General features: G+C 43.1%; 1 protein-coding gene across 1 annotated transcript in view; it reads left to right on the forward strand.

Annotated features, from left to right (window-relative positions):
• LOC137299889 (ORM1-like protein 3) overlaps positions 1-12276 on the forward strand; it is a 50177-nt gene that overhangs the window by 32423 nt on the left and 5478 nt on the right. The window lies entirely within an intron of this gene.

Raw genomic sequence — 12276 nt, forward strand, 5'->3', positions numbered from 1 at the left:
ATGTTGAAAAGGGGAGCTCAGTAGTTTAACATTGTCTGGTGCTTGTATGAAGAGGCTGCTGCAGTTGACATATGTGAAGCTTATTACACATCAGCACTCCTACTGCTGCTTGTATGTAATTGCACAGACTACATTTAAACAATGCCCATAAGTACAACTTAGGCAATCAAACCATTGTTAAATAATCAAACACTTAATTATTTCTCTGTCTTCCTTATGTTGGGGCACCTGACTGGGAGAAGTTACTGAGCTCTACTTAGATGATAGAATAGAGTGCCAAATATCCAAGTTTGCTTCCACTAAGTGAGGTGGCACAGAAAGTAGTGTAGATGGGAGCAGAAAATTGCAATAGGACACTGATAGATTAAGTGAATGGGAAAAACTGTGGCAGATGGAGTTCAGTGTGGGGAGGTGTGAGGTCATCCACTTTGGACCTAAGAAAGATAGATCAGAGTATTTTCTAAATGGTGAGAAGCTAGGAACTGTGGGGGAGCGGAGAGATTTTAGGGGTCCATGTACAAAAACTAGTGGACAGGTACAAAAAGAAATTAAAAGGCTAATGGAATATTAGCCTTTATCTGAAGGGGGCTGGAATACAATGGGCTGGAAGTTATGCTGCAGTTGTATAAAGCTCTGGTTACACCACATCTGGAATACTGTGTTCAGTTCTGGGCACTGCACCTCAGGAAGGATATATTGGCCTTAGAGCAGATTCACCAAAATGATACCTGGACTAAAGGGTTAAATTATGAGGACAGGTTGCATGAACTAGGTTTGTACTCCCTCGAGTATAGAAGACTAAGGTGTTAAATAATTGAGGTGTTTAAGATGACTGAAGGATTTGATAGGGTAGATAGATACTATTTTCTCTGGTGGGGGGGTCCAGAAGAAGGGGCATAACCTTAAAATCAGAGCTAGGCCATTCAGGGGTGATGTCAGGAAGCACTTCTTCACACAAAGAATAGTGGAAATCTGGAACATTCACCTCCTATCTTCTCCCCCCTCCCCCCCGCCCCCCCCACCACCAAACAAAAAGCTGTGAGGCTTTTTCAAAACTGAGATTGATAGACTTTTGTTAGGTAAGGGTATTGAGGATTATAGAACCAAGGCGGGTAAATGGAGTTAAGATACAGATCGGCCTTAATCTAATTGATTGACAGAACAGTCTCGAGGGGCTGAATGATCTACTTCTGTTCCTATGTTCCATTTCTATCTGAAATAGCTGAATTAACTGTCCTGAGAATTTTAAAGCAAGCTAAGCTAGTCACTTGTATATCTACTGAGTTATCACCCTCATTTGGTCTAGCTCAATAATGGCCAGTTTCTCAGTTTACCTTGCTCTCCCAGCCTAACTTAAATGAAGTCTAAATGGAAGAGGTATTAATGTTGAAGCTCTTTAACCTCAGTAATTGAGCTGTCCACAGGAACAGGAGTAGGCCATTCAGCCCCTTGAGCCTGTTCTGCCATTCAATTATATCACGGCTGATCTTTATCTCAACAACATCTAGTCGCCTTGGATCCTTAATGCCCTTGCCTAACAAAAATCTATCACTGTTTTGAAATTTTCAATTGATCTAGCCTCAGCAGCTTTTTGTGGGGGAGTTCTAGCTTTCCACTGCCCTTTGTGTGAAGAATTGCTTTCTGACATCACCACTGAATGGCATAGCTCTGATTTTAAGGTTATGCCCCTTGTTCTGGACTCTCCCACCAGAGGAAATAGTTTCTGTCTATCTACTCTATATCAAATCCTTTAATCATCTTAAACACCTCAATTAGATCACCCCTTAGTTTTCTATATTCAAGGGAATACAAGTCTAGTCTATGCAACCTGTCCTCATTTAACCCTTTTAGTATCATTCTGGTGAATCTGCACTGCACCCCCTCCAAGTTGCAGTGCCCAGATCTGAATGCAGTACCCCAGATGGGATCTAACCAGAGCTATGTACAACTGTAACATAACTTTGATCCCTTTGTATTCCAGCCCTCTTAAGATAAAGGCCAATATTCCATTAGCCTTTTATATATATTTTTTGTATCAGTCCACTAGGTTTTAGTGATTTCTGTACTTGGAACCCTAAATCTCTCTGCTTATCCAGTTTCTATATTCTTGCTAATTAGAAAATACTCTGATCTATCTTTCCTAGGTCCCAAGTGGACGACCTCTCACTTTCCCACATTGAACTCCATCTGCCACAGTTTTACCCACTCACTTAATCTATCAATGTCCCTTTGCAACTTTCTGCTCCCATCTACACTATTTACTGTGCCGTCTAACTTAGTGTTGTCAGCAAACTTAGACATACTGCTCTCTATTCCTTCATCCAAGTCATTTAGAAATATAGTGAAAATCTGCAGCCCCAATACAGATCCCTGGGGAACACCACTAATCACGTTCTGCCAATTTGCCCATTATCCCTACTCTGTCTCCTACCTCCTAACCAATTTCCTATCCAAACCAATAGGTTGCCTCCAATTCCATGCACTCTCAGTTTCGTTAACAGCCTCTTGTGTGGAACCTTGTCGAATGCGTTCTGGAAGTCCACATAAATAACATCCGTAGACTTTCCCTTTACCATGTTAGTTACCTCAAAAGATCCAACTAGGTTCGTTGGACATGATTTACACATAACAAATCTATGCAGACTCTCTGATCAGCTCATATTTGTCCAAATGCTCAGTCACTCTGTCCCTAGTAACAGATTCAAGTAACTGCCCCGCAACTGACGTTAGACTAATAGGCCTATAATTTCATAGTTTATCTCTCTTACCCTTCTTAAATCGTGGAGACACATTGGCAATTTTCCAATCCAAGGGGACAATTCCTGAATCGAGAGAGTTTTGGAAGATCATGACTAACCATCAACAATTTTATCACCACCTTTTAAAACCCTGGGGTGGAAACCATTGGGTCCTGGAGATTTATCTGCCTTTAATCGCATTAGTTTCTCCGTCACCATTTTTTTGACTTATATTAAATCTAGTTAGTTCCTCCCCTTGATTTATTTTTAGTTTTCCTTGTATCTCTGGTATTTTATCCTCATATACTGTGAAGACCTATACAAAGTAGCTATTTAATAAGTATGCCATTTCCTGATTTCCACTACAATATCACCTGCGTCTGTCATTAGGGGGCCCACGTTACTCCTCGCCACCCACTTTCTCTTTATATTTGTAAAAACCTTTTAGTGTTGCCCTTGATATCCCTCACAAGCTTTTTCTTGTATTCCCTTTTTGCAGCTCATACCACTTCCTTTGTATCCCTTTGCTGTTCTTTATATCTCTCCCAGTCCGTGGGATCTCTGCTGTTCTTTGCCTTCGTATAAGCCCTTTTAGTTTTATACTATCCCTCACTTCTTTTGTTGACTAAGGTTGTTTAATTACATAAGTAGAGCTCTTGCCCATTAGGGGTGTGTGCAGGTTGATTTGAGATGGCTAACAAGTGGAGCACTCATTGCCATTGTGACATTCTATGGAACTTGCAGTAAAATAACTCAGAATATGAATATTTGCTGCCTCTGATCTGTCAGTTGTCCAGTTAATCCATTATCAAGTCTCAACTTCCACAACCTGGAGTTAAATTTACGCACTCTAGTGGCTGTAATCTATAATAGCACTTTAGAGCTTCATTCATAGCCTACTGGTTTTGTTATACTGCCCAGATTCATTTTAGTGAACCTTTCACCAGTATCTTGAGGTTGTGAAAGACAATTTTCTTTTATTTGCCCAGTCATTAGCTTTAAACATTGCCTGTGTATATTTGTTCTTCATTCACCTTTTTGGGTGTTTTGATGTCAAAATGTTGAGATGTTTGGGCCCGTGTGACTCTGTACTGCGCAAAGGTGCACGTCCTGGACTGCTGTACAATTCTTTTCTCCCACTGGCATTGAGAGAATTTCTCATCAGTACTGCAGTTGTTTGCTGAGTTTCTTGAGTGTTCACTCAAAATTTGTAACTCTTGTCGGTGTGCAAAATATGCACAATCTGTCACTGAAATGTGACGTGTGAGAGATTGTCCAGGCACACTGACCAGGATCAACTTCTAACCAGGTCAGCCTCCAGGGCCTGATTCACTGTAGGAGTCAGCTAACTTAACACTGCTGTGTGTATGTGCTTGTGAGCCTTCACAAATGGCACCCACTGATCCAGCTTAGCTGGCTGACTGACCCTTAGCAGGCATACTTTCTCTTGCCCTTTCACTGCAATTGATTTGTTTTTCTCAGGCAACCAGTGCAGAAAAGCCACCTTAGGGACCAGATAATGAATGGCTGTGGCAGGTGGTGAGCAAACCATCACGAGGAAAAATCTACTTGACCTCGTCCTCACCAATCTACCTGTCGCAGATGCATCTGTCCATGACAGTATTGGTAGGAGTGACCCGTGTGACTCTGTGCTGCGCAAAGGTGCATGTCCTGAACTGCTGTACAATGTGGAGTCCTGCACAGTCCTTGTGGAGACGAAGTCCCGTCTTCACACTGAGGACACCATCTAATGTGTTGTGTGGCACTACCACCGTGCTAAATGGGATAGATTCAGAACAGATCTAGCAGCTCAAAACTGGGCATCCATAAGGCGCTGTGGGCCATCAGCAGCAGAATTGTATTCCAGCACAATCTGTAACCACGTGGCCCGGCATATTCCTCACTCTACCATTACCAACAAGCCAGGGGATCAACCCTGGTTCAATGAGGAGCGTAGAAGAGCATGCCAGGAGCAGCACCAGGTGAACCTAAAAATGAGGTGCCAACCTGGTGAAGCTGCAACACAGGACTACATGCATGCTAAACAGCGGAAGTAACATGCCATAGACAGAGCTAAGCGATTCCACAGCCAACAGATCAGATCAAAGCTCTGCAGTCCTGCCACATCCAGTCGTGAATGGTGGTGGTAAATTAAACAACTAATGGGAGAAGGAGGCTTCGTGAACATTTCCTCAATGATGGCGGAGTCCAGCACATAAGTGCAAAAGACAAGGCTGAAGCATTTGCAACCATCTTCAGCCAGAAGTGCTGAGTGGATGATCCATCTAGGCCTCCTCCCGATATACCCACCATCACAGAAGCCAGTCTTCAGCCAATTCGATTCACTCCATGTGATGTCAAGAAACAGCTGAGTGCACTGGATACAGCAAAGGCCATGGGCCCTGACAACATCCCGGCTGTAGTGCTGAAGGCTTGTGCTCCAGAACTAGCCGCGCCTGTAGCCAAGCTGTTCCAGTACAGCTATAACACTGGCATCTACCCAACAATGTGGAAAATTGCCCAGGTATGTCCTGTCCACAAAAAGCAGGACAAATCCAATCCAGCCAATTACCGCCCCATCAGTCTACTCTCAATCATCAGCAAAGTGATGGAAGGTGTCGTCGACATTGCTCTCAAGTGGCACTGATGCTCAGTTTGGGTTCCGTCAGGACCACTCGGCTCCAGACCTCATTACGGCCTTGGTCCAAACATGGACAAAAGAGCTGAATTCCAGAGATGAGGTGAGAGTGACTGCCCTTGACATCAAGGCAGCATTTGACCGAGTGTGGCACCAAGGAGCCCTGGTAAAATTGAAATCAATAGGAATGGGGAAAACTCTCCAGTGGCTGGAGTCATACCTAGCACAAAGGAAGATGGTAGTGGTTGTTGGAGGCCAATCATCTCAGCCCCAGGACATTGCTGCAGGATTTCCTCAGGGCAGTGTCCTAGGCCCAACCATCTTCAGCTGCTTCATCATTGACCTTCCCTCCATCATAAGGTCAGAAATGGGGATGTTCGCTGATGATTGCACAGTGTTCAGTTCCATTCACAACCCCTCAGATAATGAAGCAGTCCATGCCCGCATGCAGCAGGACCCGGACAACATCCAGGCTTGGGCTGATAAGTGGCAATTAACACTCGTGCCAGGCAATGACCATCTCCAACAAGAGAGAGTCTAACCACCTCCCCTTGACATTCAACGGCATTACCATCGCCGAATCCCCCACCATCAACAGCCTGGGGGTCACCACTGACCAGAAACTTAACTGGACCAGCCACATAAAAACTGTGGCTGCAAGAGCAGGTCAGAGGCTGGGTATTCTGTGGCAAGTGACTCACCACCTGACTCCCCAAAGCCTTTCCACCACCTACAAGGAGTGTGATGGAATACTGTCCACTTGCCTGGATGAGTGCAGCTCCAACAACACTCAAGAAGCTCGACACCATCCAGGACAAAGCAGCCCGCTTGATTGGCACCCCTTCCACCACCCTAAACGTTCACTCCCTTCACCACCGGCGCACCGTGGCTGCAGTATGTACCATTTACAGGATGCACTGCAGCAACTCGCCAAGACTTCTTTGACAGCACCTCCCAAACCCGCGACCTCTACCACCTAGAAGGACAAGGGCAGCAGGCAAGTGGGAACACAACCACTTTCACGTTCTCCTCAAGTCACACACCATTCCGACTTGGAAATATATCGCCGTTCCTTCATCGTTGCTGGGTCAAAATCCTGGAACTCCTGACCTAACAGCACTGTGGGAGAACCTTCACCACACGGACTGCAGCGGTTCAAGAAGGTGGCTTACCACCACCTTCTCAAGGGCAATTAGGGATGGGCAATAAATGCTGGCCTTGCCAGCGGTGCCTACATCCCATGAAGGAATAAAAAAAAAACTGATAGTTCATTACTAGAAGCTGTTGGAACCCACCGGTCCCTGTTCACACAAATGACGCCATCTTGTGCATCCTAAACATCAGTCCCTCCAGGGATTTATTCAGGCTGTCTGAAGAAATGTTCAGAAGTGGCTGTTGCTGACCTTTGTCCTTGGTTGGCTGAACAGTTACTGTGTACCTTCAATCACCTATGGCCTATGTGTACCTGGCATGCAGGCTAGTGCTAGGGCGAATTCTAGCCTTATTTGGAAACTGCTGCAAGTAAGACCTATGGATGTGGATCCTCATCCTGTATGGGATATTGCTGTACTTCTGGCACATTGCTTGGTTTGGACTTTGTTACCTCGACTTAGGTTTTTATATTCTGATCCACATCGACTACGCTGTTATATTGTTGAGAAGCAGTGTTATGTAAACATCTTTTATGTACATGAAACTCTTTTTACAAAAATACTATGTATTCTTGTAAGAAAAGAATGATCAAATGGTGTTAAATATTTGTCAACACTTAGTTTTTGATGGGGTCATTGTCTGGTCCTGTAAAACCAAGGATATTTTGCTTTTCTCAGATATGGGACCAAAAAGAAAGTTGTCAACTTTTTAAATGGGGCAAAATAATATGTTAAATTATTTTAACTAAACTTTGAGGTATGGGTAGTTCATTGGGCTACTGCCACTCTAGGAACTAACCCTACTCTAGAGCTCCCTCCCACCCAACATTCTTTTTGCCTGCTACTTTGCTCCCTGCCATTCAAGGCTTCTTCAAAATCCGTCTTTTGGACCATATTGTCATTCATTTCTCCTATCTCTTCTATTACTACTCAGTGCCACTTTCGCCTCTGACATACTGGGCGTTATATAAATGTGAGCTATTTAAATCCAGTCCACATTGATGGGACCATTACATTCAACACTTCTATTCCAAGTCTGTTCAATCTCAGCCCAATTTTAATGGGTGCAAATCCACAGTACTAAATTTGAAGTCTTGCTCAGAGAAGCCACGTGGTGGAAGTTGCACACTTCTGCAAGGGGATGCTCCTCTGACGTTGGGGTTAAGGCAGTTGGTAAAAAGTGGAGTCTACTTTATTCTGTTTGCAATTTATACGGGACCTGGGAGTGTTCATGCTGGCACAGTGTCCTAAGTGGAAGCGTTCCATTCCTGAGCACTGTGATGACTAGAGAGAAAAAAACATAACTAGTGCCTATCATAGCTATTTAATTAAGACTTGATTCTTTTTGAAGTAATACACCTTAATTTGCTGATTGAAACCAAAACTCTTAACTGTGTGAACAGTAGATTGTAGACGAGGCCTGTTTCAATTTTTGGCACAAGTGGGGTTTATGTAACAAGACTGATATGCAGCTCTTATGTGCAGTCAGAGCACCGACACACACTGCACAGAGAGCCAGTTCGGATTTTTTTTAAATAAACGATTAGTTGTTCTGTGCCATTGCTCCCAGACACAATATTTTAGGAGGAAAAAGTATGTTTACCATATTGTGTTGTACTCTATATGTGTTATATACTTCCTGTCATTCCATTACTCACCTGCCCATATTACATATGTATGTTATAATTTTATAATAAATGGGTAGAAAATGTTGCAATTTATATTCTAATCATGACCTTGGTAACACATTTTTGAAGGGTTTTTTTGTTAAAATAATCAGTTCAAACAGCTTTGTGATGTCACCTTGTCATTGCTATTTCATGCCCTATTATGGACTTGTTGGTCATGTGATTGCCAGGGACCAATGAGCAACAGTTACCATGGACCAATGGCTTAAGATTTTTCAGTCACATGGTTCCCAAAGATACTGGTGGAAAGCAACATGAAAAAATGTCATGTGATCTCCATTGACCAATGAGATTGCTCAAAAGGAACACACCAATTTTTAAAGATTCGAGCAGATTTCTCCTGGCATTGTTTACAGGGAGGCATGGGTACGGGTTGTATGCAGGGGTGGAAAGTTGTTGAGTTATCCGGTTTGATGGGTAAATGGAGTTAATGTGCCAAAATTTCGTGAAGTGAAGTAGCAGTCTCTATAAGTGCACGCTAGAGGGTGGCAGTGTGGATCAGTATGCACCGAGGGATGAAAGGATGCAAGGGTGGAGATGTCCAAAATTTGGTCAGAAAAAATCATACATGTGAGAAGAACACAAGAGCAACGTTGAGTAGCACAGAGTTAGCATGATAGTGAAGGCTGAGGTGTAAAATAGGAGCTCCAGAAACTTGAGTAGGAGGCAAGGCTGAGGCTACTGAGAAAGGAGATGACTGTGGAGGCAGACATTTGCATGCAAGATGTTATGAGCAATTTTGTATTTGTTCAGAATTCTTAAATTTTGTATGTGTCATAAGTGTCAATTGTAAGGATATATAGTGGAGTGGTGCAAAAGTAATAAAGTTGCTTGTAACTTTTCCTACCTATTTGAGAAAATCGCATTTGTTTGAGCCAAATAGAAAGGGGTGACTTTTTTTTGTGCTATGGGCATATTTAAAGTTGACATGCGTTCTCTGCAAGACTGTTCCTCATGTAGATAGCTTACAAATCTAACAATTGTTAGAGGAGGTAACTAGTGGACAAGGGATATCTAATGGAGATAATTTACCTAGATTTTTAGAATTTATTTGGCGAAATCTGGTCAGTGAGGCTTCTAAAGATTGAGACTTGTGGAGTTAATGGCAGATTAGCTGGATTGAAAACTGGCAGGCTAATACAAAGAAGCAGGTGTTCAGAAATGGAAAAGGGCTCTGTCTTGGGGGAGGGAAGATAGCAGTGATTAATGGAGATCTGCAAGGATCTGTTCTCAGCAGTATAGAGGAGAATACATGAAGTACGGTATTAGTAAATGAGCTGATAAACTGGCTAGGTGACAGATGTAATGGAGATTAATGTCCTTCAAAAGGATCTGGACAAATGGGTGTGCTAAGCAATGGCAGGTGGCATTTAATGTGGATAAATATATGGTTTACACATTAGAATGATGAACATATGTACACAATGAATTGCCCATTGACAAAGGTAGAATTTCAGTATTTTTATAGAATACTCAAAGTATATAGTAAATGTGAAGCAGGTGTCAAAAGGGATAATAAATTACTGGGTTTACTTGAGAACATTTGATAGGTACAAACAGATTTTAAGTCCATTCACTGGTCTAGTGAGTAAAAGCACTGCCTAGTGAAGTATTAAGTTGTACAGACTTGAAGGTCTTGGGCTCAAATGAGTCTGTGTAATTCTGACCACCCTACCCTTCAAAGGGACATGGATGCATTGGGAGAATGTGGGGAAAAGTAACAAGAATGATTCTGTGATTTAAAGCTGTAATTTGGGAAGAAACTCAGAAGTGAACTTTAGTGATGGGATAAAACAAGTTTAACAAGAGACGTGTTCCAGATTTTCAGAATGATAGGCATGGATTGTGTGCATGTAAGCTGGCCACTTGCATTTATATTGGTGCCTTTTAATGTAGGAAAAAAAAGTACCAAGGCGCTTCAGAGTGCAAGGAAAAATGGCTGGTGAGCCAAAGAAAGAGATAGTACAAGGCATGACCAAAAGCTTTATCAAAGAGCTGGTTTGTAGGTTGGGTCTTGAAGGAGAAGAGGGAGGTGAAAGGGTTTAGTGAGGGTGATGCCTAGTTGGCTGAAGGCACATTTGCCAATGGTGGGGTGAAGGGAAGGGGGATGTACAAAAGGCCAGTGTTGGAGGAATGGAGAGTTTGGGAGGGGGGTGGGTTTATAGCTGGAGGAAGTTACAGAAATAGGGAGTGGTGAGGCCATGAAAGGGTTTGAATACAAAGATAATTTCAAATTTGAGGTGTTTGGGTACCGGGAGCCATTGTTGATCAACAAGGTCAATGATGGATGCGTAGGACTTGATGCCGACTGCAGAATTTTGGATGAACTGGTTTACAGAGGGTGGAAAATGAGAAGCCGCTCGAGAGTATTGGAATAGCGGAGTCTGGATGAGGGTTTCAGCAGCATACAGCTGAGGCATGGGCAGAGGCGGGCAATAACACGGAGTTGGAAGTAGTCTTTGTGATGGACAGGTTATAGGGTTGGAAATTCAACTCAAGGTCGAATAGGTGCTGAGGTTGCAAACGGTCTGGATCAGCTTGAGACAGTAGCCGGGGAGGGGAATGGAATTGGTGGCAAGGGTATGGCGATTGTGATAGGGGAGAAGACCATGGTTTTGGTTTTCCAATATTTTTGTGGGGGAAACTGTGTGGCTTATCCAACACTGCATGTCAGACAAGCAGTCTGACAATACAGAAGCAATGAAGGGGTTGAAAGAGGTGGAGAAATAAAGCTAGTTGTCATCAGCATACGTGTAGAAGTTGACCCCATATCTGTGGTTGATGTCACCAAGGGGCAGCATGTAGATGAGGAAGAGGAGGGGCCCAAGGATAGATCCTTGGGGGAATCTGGAGGTAATGGTCTGGGCATGGGGTGGGAAAGAGAAGCAATTGCTGGAGATGTTCTGGCTAAGAGTGGAATCAAACGGGGGCAATCCCACTGAGCTGGACAACAGAGGAAAGGCATTGGAGGAAGATGGTGTGGTCCCATAGAGGATAAGCGAGGAAGGGAGTGTGGATATCTTGGGGAGAAATTTGGTGGAACTTGGGGAGGCATTAGACAACAAGGATTTAGTTTGTCATCTAGGCAATGCAATTCATCAGAATTGAATAATGCGGGTTGTAATATTTAATTAATAACTTAGAGTTTGTGTGCAGATACACTAAGGTAGAGGAGTATCCTACTTAAAGCGATTGATTATCATTTCCTTGATTTTTATTTAAAAGAGTGCAGCCATATTTCAAGAAATACAGTTGCCAGCTTTTTATAAGTAGCTATCATTTTTTAAATCTAAATTTAACTTGCACTCATTCCTCATGATGTAGAACTTGAAACTAAATGTTACATAAAACTGCTATAGAAACTAAAATATATTTAAGAACCCAGAGGCCAGAGGATATTAGAACAGTGTCTCTTCCCCTGGGAGGTGGGTTTGAATCTAAGGACCGTAATTGAAAGGAGTTTGGACAGTTTCAGCCTAGTTCCTAGTGGATGAGTCAACTGCACAAAACTGCTGATAAATTTGACAATTGCAATATATTGACAGTTTCTGGTTACAAGAATGGCTGGTATGGGAAATAATTCAGAGCTGGTGTGATCAAGGGTGTTCTGAATGCGGGATTAAGGCACAATGGGCAGTGAGTTTTGCTCTGAGTGTTTCTGGTCTAAAATGTATCTGACCTACAAGTGCTTGATGTGGACACTAAGTAGAAAACGTAGAAAAGTTATCTTTTGCCCAGTACTGACCCCTTATCTTGACAACATACACGTGTTGGAGGGGATAAAAGTCTACATTAGAGGCTCCCTAACTCCCTCCCCCTCTCCCCCGGCATTAGTCAATGGGTAAATGCCACACATGGTGTGAATCTAAGCCATACAGACTAGGAAGGTCTCACCCTCCATCTCTGTTTTGTTAAAGCTACCCTCAATTGAGATGGCAATGAGGGTGCCACAGTTGACAACAATGTCCCTAGCCAAGAAGGGAAAAAATGGCCACGGTTCCTGTTTGCTATCCAGTGATCAAAGAACCACGCTGCTCCGAAGAATAAAACTGGAAGCATTA

The sequence above is a fragment of the Heptranchias perlo genome, chromosome 30 (genome assembly GCF_035084215.1).
Source record: "Heptranchias perlo isolate sHepPer1 chromosome 30, sHepPer1.hap1, whole genome shotgun sequence".
NCBI classification, from domain to species: domain Eukaryota; kingdom Metazoa; phylum Chordata; class Chondrichthyes; order Hexanchiformes; family Hexanchidae; genus Heptranchias; species Heptranchias perlo.